Genomic DNA, 14001 nt, shown 5'->3' on the forward strand with positions numbered 1-14001 from the left:
GTCAACAACATATATTCATCAGAAATTCTATAGTGCTCCCACTCACTTCTTTGGAAATACAAGTTTCTCATAAACTTTGTATACACCCAAAATCTTTGATCATCTCATCAAAGCATACATTCCAACTCCGAGATGCTTACTCCAGTCCTTAGAAGGATTACTGGAGCTTTTCATACTTATTAGCATCTTTTAGGATTGACAAAATCTTCCGGTTGTATCACATACAACCTTTCCTCAAGAAAAACGTCGAGGAAACAATGTTTTGACATCCGATCTGCAAGATTTCATAAATAATGCAGTAATTGCTAATATAATTCCAACAGAATCTTAGCATCGCTACGAGTGAGAAAGTCTCATCATAGTCAACTCCTTGAACTTGTCAGAAAAAAATCTTAACGACAAGTTGAGCTTTCTTAATGGTGATACTTACCATCATTGTTCGTCTTCCTTTTAAAATCCATCTGTACTCAATAGCCTTACGACCATCGAGCCGTTTTGCCAAAGTCTACACTTTGTTTTCATACATGGATCCTCTCTCGGATTTTATGGCCTCGAGCCATTTATCGGAATCCGGGCCCACCATCGCTTCTCCATGGCTCGTAGGTTCATTGTTGTCTAGCAACATGACTTCCAAGGCAGGATTACGTACCACTCTGAAGTAGTACGCATCCTTGTCATCCCACGAGGTTTGGTAGTGACTTGATCTGAAGTTTCATGATCACTATCATAAGCTTCCACTTCAATTGGTGTAGGTGCCACAGGAACAACTTCCTGTGCCCTGCCACACACTAGTTGAAGAGACGGTTCAACAACCTTATCAAGTCTCCACCATCCTCCCACTCAATTCTTTCGAGAGAAACTTTTCCTCGAGAAAGGACTCGATTCTAGAAACAATCCCTTATTGCTTTCGGATCTGAGACAGGAGGTATACCCAACTGTTTTGGGTGTCCTATGAAGATACATTTATCCGCTTTGGGTTCGAGCTTATCAGCCTGAAACTTTTTTCACATAAGCGTCGCAGCCCCAAACTTTTAAGAAATGACAGCTTAGGTTTCTCTAAACCATAGTTCATACGGTGTCATCTCATCGGAATTACGTGGTGCCCTATTTAAAGTGAATGCGGTTGTCTCTAATGCCTAACTCATGAACTATCGTGGTAATTCGATAAGAGACATCATGGTATGCATCATATCCAATAGGGTGCAGTTATGATGTTCGGACACACCATCACACTATGGTGTTCCAGGCTGTATTAGTTGTGAAACAATTTCCACAATGTCTTAATTCTGTGCCAAACTCGTAATTCAGATATTCATCTCTATGATCATATCGTAGATATTTTATCCTCTTGTCACGACGATCTTTCAGCTTCACCCTGAAATAACTTGAACCTTTCAATAATTCAGACTCGTGATTCATCAAGTAAATATACTCAACATCTACTCAAATCATCTGTGAAGTAAGAACATAACGATATCCACTACATGCCTCAGCACTCATTGGACTGCACACATCAAAATGTATTACTTCCAACAAGTTGCTTTCTAGTTCCATTTTACTAAAAACGAGGCTTTCAGTCATCTTGCCCATGTGGTATGATTTGCATGTCTCAAGTGATTCAAAATCAAGTGAGTCCAAACGGTCCATTTGCATGGAGTTTCTTCATTCATATACACCAATAGACATGGTTCGCATGTCTCAAACTTTTCAAAAACGAGTGAGCCCAAAGATCCATCAACATGGAGCTTCTTCATGCGTTTTATACCGATATGACTTACGTGGCAGTGCCACAAGTAGGTGGTACTATCATTACTATCTTTTGGCATGAACATGTGTATCACTACGATCGAGATTCAATAAACCATTCATTTTAGGTGTAAGACCATTGAAGGTATTATTCAAATAAACAGAGTAACCATTATTCTCCTTAAATGAATAACTGTATTGCGATAGACATAATCCAATCATGTCTATGCTCAACGCAAACACCAATCTCGATGGTAGAGGGAGTGTACGATATTTGATCAACCTTGGAAATACTTCCAACACATATCGTCATCTCACCTTTAGCTAGTCTCCGTTTATTCTGTAGCTTTTATTTCGAGTTACTAACACTTAGCAACCGAACCGATATCTAATACCCTGGTGCTACTAGGAGTACTAGTAAAGTACACATTAACACAATGTATATCCAATATACTTCTATCGACTTTGCCAGCCTTCTCATCTACCAAGTATCTAGGGTAATTCTGCTCCAGTGGCTGTTCCCTTTATTACAGAAGCACTTAGTCTCAGGCTTGGGTTCAACTTTGGGTTTCTTCACTAGAACATCAACTGTTTTGTTGTTCCATGAAGTATCCCTTTCTTGCCCTTGCCCTTCTTGAAACTAGTGGTTTCACCAACCATCAACAATTGATGCTCCTTCTTGATTTCTACAAACATCGCGAATATCTCAAGGATCATCATATATGTCCCTGATATATTATAGTTCATCACGAAGCTCTAGCAGCTTGGTGGTAATGACTTTGGAGAAACATCACTATCTCATCTGGAAGATCAACTCCCACTCGATTCAAATGATTGTTGTACTCAGACAATCTGAGCACAAGCTCAACAATTGAGCTTTTCTCCCTTAGTTTGTGGGCTAAGAAAATCGTCGGAGGTCTTATACCTCTTGACGTGGGCACGAGCCTGAAATCCCAATTTCAGCCCTCGAAACATCTCATATGTTTCGCGACATTTCAAAAACGTCTTTGGTGCCTCAATTCTAAACCGTTTAACTGAACTATCACGTAGTTATCAAAATGTGTATGTCATTCGCAACATCCACAGACGACGTTCGAGGTTCAGCACACTGAGCGGTGCATTAAGGACATAAGCCTTCTATGAAGCAATGAGGACAATCCTCAGTTTACGGACCTAGTTCGCATAATTGCTACTACCAACTTTCAACTAAATTTTCTCTAGGAACATATCTAAACAGTAGAACTAAAGCGCGAGCCACGACATAATTTGCGAAGACCTTTTGACTATGTTCAGGATAATTAAGTTCATCTTATGAATTCCCACTCAGATAGACATCCCTCTAGTCATCTAAGTGATTACATGATCCGAGTCAACTAGGCCGTGTCTGATCATCACGTGAGACGGACTAGTCATCATCAGTGAACATCTTCATGTTGATTGTATCTACCATATGACTCATGCTCGACCTTTCGGTCTCTTGTGTTCCAAAGCCATGTCTGTACATGCTAGGCTCGTCAAGTCAACCTAAGTGTTTCGCGTGTGTAAATCTGTCTTACACCCGTTGTATGTGAACGATAGAATCTATCACACCCGATCATCACATGGTGCTTCGAAACAACGAACTGTCGCAACGGTGCACAGTTAGGGGGAACACTTTCTTGAAATTTTAATGAGGGATCATCTTATTTACTACCGTTGTTCTAAGCAAATAAGATGCATAAACATGATAAACATCACATGCAATCAAATAATAGTGACATGATATGGCCAATATCATATAGCTCCTTTGATCTCCATCTTGGGGCTCCATGATCATCTTGTCACCGGCATGACACCATGATCTCCATCATCATGATCTCCATCATCGTGTCTCCATGAAGTTGCTCGCCAACTATTACTTCTACTACTATGGCTACCGGTTAGCAATAAAGTAAAGTAATTTCATGGCGTTGTTCAATGACACGCAGGTCATACAATTAATAAAGACAACTCCTATGGCTCCTGCCGGTTGTCATACTCATCGACATGCAAGTCGTGATTCCTATTACAAGAACATGATCAATCTCATACATCACATATCATTCATCACATTCTTCTTGGCCATATCACATCACATAGCATACCCTGCAAAAACAAGTTAGACATCCTCTAATTGTTGTTTGCATGTTTTACGTGGCTGCTATGGGTTTCTAGCAAGAACGTTTCTTACCTATGCAAAAACCACAACGTGATATGCCAATTGCTATTTACCCTTCATAAGGACCCTTTTCATCGAATCCGATCCGACTAAAGTGGGAGAGACAGACACCCGCTAGCCACCTTATGCAACTAGTGCATGTCAGTCGGTGGAACCAGTCTCACGTAGGAGTACGTGTAAGGTCGGTCCGGGCCACTTCATCCCACAATGCCGCCGAATCAAGATTGGACTAGTAACGGTAAGCATATTGAACAAAATCAACGCCCACAACTACTTTGTGTTCTACTCATGCATAGAATCTATGCAATAGACCTAGCTCATGATGCCACTGTTGGGGAACGTAGCAGAAATTCAAAATTTTCCTACGTGTCACCAAGATCTATCTATGGAGAAACCAACAACGAGGGGAAGGAGAGTGCATCTACATACCCTTGTAGATCGCTACGCAGAAGCGTTCAAGAGAACGGGGTTGATGGAGTCGTACTCGTCATGATCCAAATCACCGATGATCCTAGTGCCGAACGGACGGCACCTCCGTGTTCAACACACGTACAGCCCGGTGACGTCTCCTACGCCTTGATCCAGCAAGGGGAGAAGGAGAGGTTGGGGAAGACTCCATCCAGCAGCAGCACAATGGCGTGGTGGTGGTGGAGGAGCGTGGTACTCCAGCAGGGCTTCGCCAAGCATCGCAAGAGACGAGGAGGGAGAGGGGTAGGGTTGCGCCAAGAAGGAGAGGAACTCGTGTGTCTTGGGCAGCCCAAACCTCAAATATATATAGGGGGAGGGGAGGGGCTGCGCCCCCACCTAGGGTTCCCTCCCTAGGGGTGGCGGCAGCCCCCCAGATCCCATCTGGGTGGCGGCCACAAGGGGGAGAGGGGAAGGCGCACCTGGGGTGGGCCTTAGGGCCCATCTGCCCTAGGGTTTGCCCCCCTTCCCTCTTGGAGGCGCCTTGGGCCTTGGTGGGGGGGCGCACCAGCCCACCTGGGGCTGGTCCCCTCCCACACTTGGCCCATGCAGCCCCTCGGGGCTGGTGGCCCCACTTGGTGGACCCCCGGACCCCTCCGGTGGTCCCGGTACACTACCGGTAAAACCCGAAACTTTTCCGGTAACCAAAATAGGACTTCCCATATATAAATCTTTACCTCCGGACCATTCCGGAACTCCTCGTGACATCCGGGATCTCATCCGGGACTCCGAACAACATTCGGTAACCACATACAAACTTCCTATATAACCCTAGCGTCATCGAACCTTAAGTGTGTAGACCCTACGGGTTCGAGAACCATGCAGACATGACTGAGACGTTCTCCGGTCAATAACCAACAGCGGGATATTGGATACCCATGTTGGTTCCCACATGTTCCATGATGATCTCATCGGATGAACCACGATGTCGTGGATTCGATCAATCCCGTATTCAATTCCCTTTGTCTAGCGGTATTGTACTTGCCCGAGATTCGATCGTCGGTATCCCAATACCTTGTTCAATCTCGTTACTGGCAAGTCTCTTTTACTCGTTCCGTAACACATCATCCCGTGATCAACTCCTTGGTCACATTGTGCACATTATGATGATGTCCTACCGAGTGGGCCGAGAGATACCTCTCTGTTTACACGGAGTGACAAATCCCAGTCTCGATTCGTGCCAACCCAACAGATACTTTCGGAGATACCTGTAGTGTACCTTTATAGCCACCCAGTTACGTTGTGACGTTTGGCACACCCAAAGTATTCCTACGGTATCCGGGAGTTGCACAATCTCATGGTCTAAGGAAATGATACTTGACATTAGAAAAAGCTTTAGCATACGAACTACACGATCTTTGTGCTAGGCTTAGGATTGGGTCTTGTCCATCACATCATTCTCCCTATGATGTGATCCCATTATCAAAGACATCCAATGTCCATGGTCAGGAAACCATAACCATCTATTGATCAACGAGCTAGTCAACTAGAGGCTTACTAGGGACATGGTGTTGTCTATGTATCCACACATGTATCCGAGTTTCCTATCAATACAATTCTAGCATGGATAATAAACAATTATCATGAACAAGGAAATATAATAATAACTAACTTATTATTGCCTCTAGGGCATATTTCCAACACTATTGGGGATATTACTACTGGGCGTAAACCGGCCAGGACAGGCCGGGTTAACTTCATCAGTAGTTGAGTATGTTAAAAGCCCATGAGGGCAGATGAGGGCTAAAGGCCCATAATCGGTTTAAGGCCTATAGCTATAAACCGGCGTCGGTATGTAACTTGTGTTATAAGTTAGGAATAGTGGAGACCGAACCGGACGCATCTATGAGCTGGTATCGGGACTCTGTAAACCGACGGGCGTCACCCATGTATATAAGGGGACGACCCGGCGGCGGTTCAAGGGGGGACAACAACTCGAGACATAGGCGAAGCTTGTTTGCTCCCTAGTCATCGAAACACACATCAATTCCATCACAACTAGACGTAGGCTTTTACCTTCATTGAAGGGGCCGAACTAGTATAAACTCCCTTGCGTCCTTGTGTCCGCTTTAACCCCTTCAAGCTAACCAGTCGCGATGGCTCCACGACTAAGTCCTTTCTCTAGGACATCTGCCATGACAAAACCACGACAGTTGGCGCCCACCGTGGGGCTATCGCACGATGGTTTCCGGTTCTTGGAGGGCCGCTTTGAAGGACTCGAGGGATACGCTGTAGGTCGGATGACTAAGAGTCGTTGCGGCAAACTTTACATCGACGACGCAGGCTGGGGCCCCGAGGCCGGTTCAATTGAGTACGGGTACCGGGTCCCCTTTGGTAGCATTCACGTTTTCATTGGCATGATCGGTGAACCGGGCCCTGAGCCGGACATCTGCACCGACCTCGTCGAGACGGCTCAGCGTGCGCGATCCGCCCGGGTTAAACCGGCCATGAAGCGTGCCTTCGTGGGAATGATCCATGGAGGGAGTTATGAGGACGGATCGGAGCTTCGCGGGGCGACTGCCGTTCGTTCCGGTGACGAATCTTCGACCGGAGAAACCGAATCTCTTTATCAGCTACAAGATGGCCAGATTGAGAGCTGTTCCGATGGCGACAGTATTCTGGACCCCTCTGATCTGCCTAACCGGGTTGGAATATTCATGACCAGAACACAAGCAGCGCTTCACTCTTCGACAGCCGCGGCAGCGATCTCCGGTTCAGCAGCGGCAACAGCTGCCGGGGCAGGAGGCCCTGTGCGCCCGCCGGCTCAGGTTCTATCAAAACTATTTGATGCGTTGGCTGTGCTTATGGCAGAAGTTAATCCGCCTGATCAGGATGCTCACAACACGAAGATTGCAAAGGTAAAGGAACAAATCACCCAGGCTGTCGTGGAATTATCACGGCAGATGTCCTTAGTGTCAGGACTTAGTCGCGAGGCCAACGCATCTATGTGGTAGCTTGAGAGGGGTTGAGCGGGACGAGAGACATGATATTTTACCCAGGTTCGGCCCCTCACGGTGGAGGTAAAAGCCTACATCCTGCTTCATTGATATTGATGATGATGATCATGGTTACAAGAGTGCTCTATCTCGAGAGCTATTGTCTAAACCTAACTTGTCCAACTTGTGGAACTTGTCAATCTTGTCTCTTTTGGGGAGCCCTGCCCCTCCTTATATATGTTGGAGGGGCGGGTTACATGTAGAGTCCTATTAGGATTAGGACTGGTCTATCTCTAATACAAACCGGATACAAGTCCTGGTCTTAGCTCCTTGTAAGATAAATGTTCCTCATGCCTTTCCTCTTAAACTGGCCCACCATTAAACGTGAACCGGCCTTCTGGGCCTTGGGCCTTGTCATCCGTCTGTCCCGCACGCCGGATCACCAGTGAGTCATAATGACCAGGTGGGTTGTTTGTAAACCGCCAGGTCAGGGCGGGTCGCCAGTAACTTGCCAAGTGTCAGCGGGGTCTTCAGATAAACTGCCAAGTCTGGCCGGGTTAACTTCCGGCCGGTTTACACCGTGGGGTATATCCCCGACATAGGCCAAGACGGATCTGGCGGCTGAGGATACCAGGATGGCCGCAGAGCGGGCCGCTTTAGACGCATAGGCCTATAGGCTTATGTTGGACCAGAGCGCGTCGCATGAAGTCATGAGGAGGAAGCACCGGTCCCGCTTACCTCCGGTTTTCGAGGCCAGAGACCTTTTCAACACTCCAGGACCAAGAGCCAGCAATCCGCTGGAGGGGAACCGGGCAGAAGCCCTTGGGACCGGTGCACCGGTTCAGCCCCGTCAGATGGACCCACCTCGTCAAAACGCCGTTATACCTCAGGATGCTTTAACACCTCCGGGTCACTACTCCAATCCAATGGACAATCTTGTTGCCGCTACTGCACGGCTGGAGGCCATTCCAGTTGAAGGTGACTTGCCGCAGGCAGTAGAGACGCGACGGGTCAAGGAACTTCTGAGGACAGCTTTGGCCCAACAGGAGGCGTACTCGTACAGCCGCGACCGGATCCACTCGACCCCCCGTCCAAGCCGGAGTTATAGCAGACATATGGATGAACCGGTAGTGTCAAGTAATGAACGACGTGGGGCACCCCGTGGCAACAACCCGACGGGTGGTGCTGATGACGCTCAGGAAGTGGTGAACCGGGCCCGAGCGCGCAGGGAGGCCGAGTTAGCCGCACAGCATCAGGCTCGGCAGTTCACGCCGGTTCGTCCAACCATTTCGATCGAACCCGGTGTTACTTCTAGTTCTTTGGGGCTGCCTTGCCTTGTCCCCGCTTTACGCAACGTGCGCCTGCCCAAGGATTTCAGAGGCCCACGCAAGGTACCAAATTACACGGCGGATCAACCTCCAGAGACATGGGTAGAGAGCTATGAGATGGCCATGGAGATGCTTGATGTGGATGACACGGCGTGTGCGAAATACTTCACCATGATGCTTGAAGGAACGGCCCGTACTTGGTTAAAAAGCTTGCCAGCTAATTGTATCAGTTCATGGGCCCAATTACGAGCCCGGTTTATCAACAATTTCAAGGATACCTGTAAACAGCCTATGTCGATAGTGGACTTAGCTGCATGCGTCCAGGAGGAAGGAGAATCAACGACTCATTGGGTGCGCCGGGTTTCACAAGTGTTGCACTCCTCAGACCGCATCAACACTGACAACGCAGTATTAACCCTAGAGGGCAACTGCCGGTTTGGCCCCCTGAAGTTGAAATTGGGACGGATGAAGCGTCATTGCACCGACATGGGGACCCTCATGGCTGCTTTGGTAAAATATGCTGATTCTGATAGTACCAAGGATACCGAATCTGATGATGACAAGACAGGGAAGGGGAAGAAGAACAGCAGCGCCAAGGGTCAGCAGCATCACTGGGTAGGCAATGGCGGAGGAGGCAAGCGTAAAGCGGATGGTAACATGGATTTTGTGGCTAATACCAATGCACAGGACAATGGTTAGTGGCACAAGGGTAGGCCGAAAAATCATAGTGGAGCACCCAACCCTAACCCAAACCGCCTGAACTATCTGCTAAGTCAGCCCTGTCCAAGACATGGGATGAAGGAGGAGCCAGCAAACCACCTTTGGAAGGATTGCTTTATTATGCAGGAGTTCAAGAATTCTAATAATTTCCGGTATGATCACGGATCTGGCGGTGGCTCAGGGTCCGGGCCGGGTTACGGTGGAGGAAGTTCCGGTTCAGGATTTAATGGTAATCCGGGCGGACATAATGGTCAAAATGGTCAGAACAACCAGGGTGGTTACAACCAACAGCAGCAACAGTCAGGTTACCAGAGCAACCCAAAACAGTTGAGTAGTGGGCAGTACCATGTCTTTACAACCAGCTTGGACAAGCGAGACCGGAAGGTTCAGAGACGGGCAGTCAACTCTGTTGAACCGGCCACACCCCGTTATCTACATTGGTCTGAACAACCAATCATATGGAGCAGAGAGGATCACCCACCCCAGGTCGATAATCCAGGTCAGTTGGCTCTGGTGGTGGCGCCTCAGGTGGGATGTTATAAGTTCACCAAGGTGCTCATGGATGGAGGGAGCAGCATTAACATCCTGTACTATGAAACCTTCCGTCGTGTGGGACTAACAAATAAGAATCTCAAACCATCCAATACAGTATTCCACGGTGTAGTGCCTGGCAGATCAGCATATCCCCATTGGTAAGATAGCTCTTGAAGTGGCCTTTGGGGATGATCATGATTCCAGGTCGGAGACATTGACGTTTGAAGTGGTGAAAATCCAAAGTCCATATCATGCCCTGTTTGGGCGACCGGCATATGCCAAGTTTATGGCTCGGCCCTGTTATGTGTATTTGCAGCTCAAGATGCCGGGTCACAAGGGGACAATAACGGTTCATGGAATCTGCAAAATCGCTTTGGAATGCGAGGAAGGAGATGCGGCTTATGCAGAGTTGGTTTGTGCCACCGAGGAGTTGAAGTACTATAAAGACAATGTTGATCCGGCGGACATGACTCCGTTGAAAAAGCCAACTACGGAGCATGATCCGGCCCTAAAGTTCAAATCGGCAGCAGAAACTAAGCTTGTTGACTTCGTACCTGGCGATTCGTCCAAGCAGTTCAACATCAGTGCCAACTTGGATTCGAAATAGGAAAGCGCGCTCATCGAGTTCATCCGTGAGAATCGGGACATTTTTGCATGGAAGCCCTCTGACATGCCAGGTGTACCGAGGCAACTCGCTGAGCACACCCTTAACGTGGATCCTAAATATAAACCGGTGAAACAGTTCCTCTGCCGGTTTAACGAAGAAAGACGCAAGGCGATTGGAGAAGAGGTAGCCAGGCTCTTAGCAGCTGGTTTTATTGTTGAAGTATTTCACCCTGAGTGGCTTGCCAATCCGGTGCTAGTCCTTAAGAAAAACGGCACCTGGCGCATGTGTATGGATTACACAGATCTTAATAAGGCTTGTCCAGTAGACCCTTTTGCCCTCCCCCGTATTGATCAAATTATTGATGCTATGGCGGGTTGTGAGCGTTTCAGTTTTTTGGATGCATATTCTGGCTATCATCAGATCAAAATGGCAGTTAAGGACCAGGAGAAGACAACATTCATAACTCCCTTTGGAGCCTTCTGCTATGTGTCTATGCCCTTTGGGCTCAAAAGTGCCCAGGCAACTTATCAACGGTGTGTACAGAATTGTCTTCACAAGCAGATTGGCCGTAATGTACATGCTTACGTGGATGATATCGTGGTTAAATCCAGGGAGAAGGAGACTCTGATTGACGATTTGAAGGAAACCTTTGATAACCTAAGGACATACAAGATGATGCTTAATCCGGACAAGTGTGTCTTTGGTGTACCGGCGGGCAAGTTATTGGGTTTTTTGGTGTCCAACAGGGGAATTGAGGCTAATCCGGAGAAGATCACAGCCATGACCTCCCTGGCTAAACCGAAGTGTATCAATGATGTTCAACGCCTGGCAGGCCGGATTGCCGCGTTAAGCCGGTTTATCAGCCGCCTTGGTGAGAAGGCGATCCCTTTGTATCAGATGTTGAAGAAGACGGATCAGTTCGTCTGGAGTTCTGCTGCTGATGAAGCATTTGAGGACTTAAAGTGGCAATTGGCCAATCCGCGTGTGCTCGCCGCTCCCATTGACAAGGAGCCGTTACTGCTATATGTTGCTACTAATGCTCGTGCGGTCAGCGTGGCTATTGTGGTGGAGCGAAAGGAGGCAGGTAAGGAGCATCTGGTTCAACGTCCGGTCTATTATATCAGCGAGGTACTCATTGAGTCCAAGCAAAGGTATCCGCATTGGCAGAAGCTGGTGTACGGAGTTTTTATGGCAAGCCGGAAGCTTAAGCAATATTTCCAAGGGCACCCGATTACGGTGGTCAGTTCTGCTCCTTTGGGAGATATCATCCAGAACCGGGAAGCAACTGGCCAGATTGCAAAGTGGGCTATAGAGCTGGGGCCGTACGGTTTGAAGTATGTGCCTCGGGCAGCGGTTAAGTCTCAAGCACTTGTTGATTTCATCAATGATTGGACGGAAATGCAAGCACCTGAAGAAAAGCCGGATCATACGTATTGGACCATCCATTTTGACGGATCCAGGCAGTTGGAAGGCTCGGGGGCTGGAGTCGTACTAACATCCCCACGAGGTGATAAGTTTTGTTATGTTCTCCGTTTAATGTTCCCTTGTACTAACAATGCAGCTGAGTATGAAGCCTTACTCCATGGTCTCTGGATGGCTAAGGAGATGAATCTAAGTCAAGTTAAGTGCTTCGGTGACTCAGACCTTGTGGCTCAGCAAGTGTCTGGCACTTGGGACTCCAAGGACCCACTCATGGCAGCATATCGTCGTGAGGTGGATATTGTTGCAGGTTATTTCAAAGGCTATCAGGTGGACCATGTGGACCGGCGGAAAAATGAAGCAGCGGACGCTTTAAGCCGGCTGGGCTCTCAGCGCAAACCGGTCCCGCCCAATGTTTTCCTGGATGTGCTGCACAACCCATCGGTGAAGATCCCTGGTGAAGAGGATTTGGCTATTCCTGATCCGGAGGCTCAATTGGTGGCAGTTCTTCATGTTATTCCGGATTGGACGCTTCCTTACCTGGCGTACAAGAACTGGGGTGAGTTGCCAGAAGATGAGATTCTGGCCCGGCAGATAATCCGGCGATCCAAATCCATGGCTGTCATCAACGGTGAGTTGCATCATTGCAGCATATCAGGAGCTTTTCAACGTTGCATGTCTCCTGAAGAAGGCCGTGAAATTTTGCGTGAGATACACGAAGGAGATTGTGGTCACCACGCCAGTTCAAAGTCTCTGGTGGCTAAAGCATTTCGCCATGGTTTCTATTGGTTAACTGCTCATGCTGATGCGAAGGATCTGGTCAGACGATGTGATGGTTGCCAAAGGTTTTCAAGACGTGCTCATGTACCGGCTCAAGAATTGAGGATGATTCCAATTACTTGGCCATTTGCGACTTGGGGGCTGGATATGGTTGGGCCTTTCAAAAGGTCCAAAGATAAGAAGACCCACCTCCTGGTGGCGGTGGACAAGTTTACAAAGTGGGTGGAGGCAGAACCTGTTAGCAAGTGTGATGCGGCCACGGCGGTTCAGTTCATCAAAAAGGTGATTTTCCGGTTTGGCTTTCCACACAGTATTATCACAGATAATGGTACCAATTTGTCCAAAGGTGCTATGAAGGAGTTCTGCGAACGGGAGCACATCTGGCTCGACGTTTCATCAGTGGCACATCCACAGTCCAATGGTCAAGCAGAAAGAGCTAATCAAAGGATCTTGAGAGGCATCAAGCCCCGGCTCATGGTTCCTTTGCAGAGAACGCCGGGTTGTTGGGTAGAAGAATTACCATCTATGCTATAGAGCATCAATACAACACCCAATAGATCAACAGGATACACACCGTTCTTCATGGTTTATGGAGCGGAGGCGGTTCTCCCCAGTGACATACATCATGATTCACCTCGTGTCACGGCTTATGTTGAAGCGGACAACGAGACAACACGGCAAGATGCTTTGGACCGGTTGGATGAAGAGCGTGACATCACAGCCGCCCGATCGGCGATTTACCAGCAGGATCTTCGTCGTTATCACAGTCGCCGGATCAGAACCAGAGCCTTTCAGGAAGGAGATTTGGTGCTTCGGATCATCCAAGATCAGACTGATATGCGTAAGCTATCCCCACCTTGGGAGGGGACTTTCGTGGTCAGCAAGAATCTGCACAACGGGTCGTACTATCTGATCGGTATTCGAGAGCATAAGGACTCACGTACATCAGAGGAGGAGACTAACAGGCCGTGGAATATAGCTCATCTTTGGCCTTACTATACCTGAGCCATTGGCTATACTTATGTACATATTATGACAATGTATATATTCTAAGTAAATATAATAAACCGGAACCTCAGCTAAAGCGGGGTATCTGTTCTTTTACATCATGTGAGGTTACACGGAGTTGCTCTAAAGCGGCCTCCGGTTTACCCCTTGAGTTCGCTTTGCTAAAAGCATCGTGTTATATCACTTGGGGGATTGGTCGTGTCCGAACCAATACCATGCCTCTTGATAGGCGAAAGCCACCAGATCACTTGGGGACTTGGT

The sequence above is a fragment of the Triticum aestivum genome, chromosome 1A (assembly GCF_018294505.1).
Source record: "Triticum aestivum cultivar Chinese Spring chromosome 1A, IWGSC CS RefSeq v2.1, whole genome shotgun sequence".
Lineage (NCBI taxonomy): Eukaryota > Viridiplantae > Streptophyta > Magnoliopsida > Poales > Poaceae > Triticum > Triticum aestivum.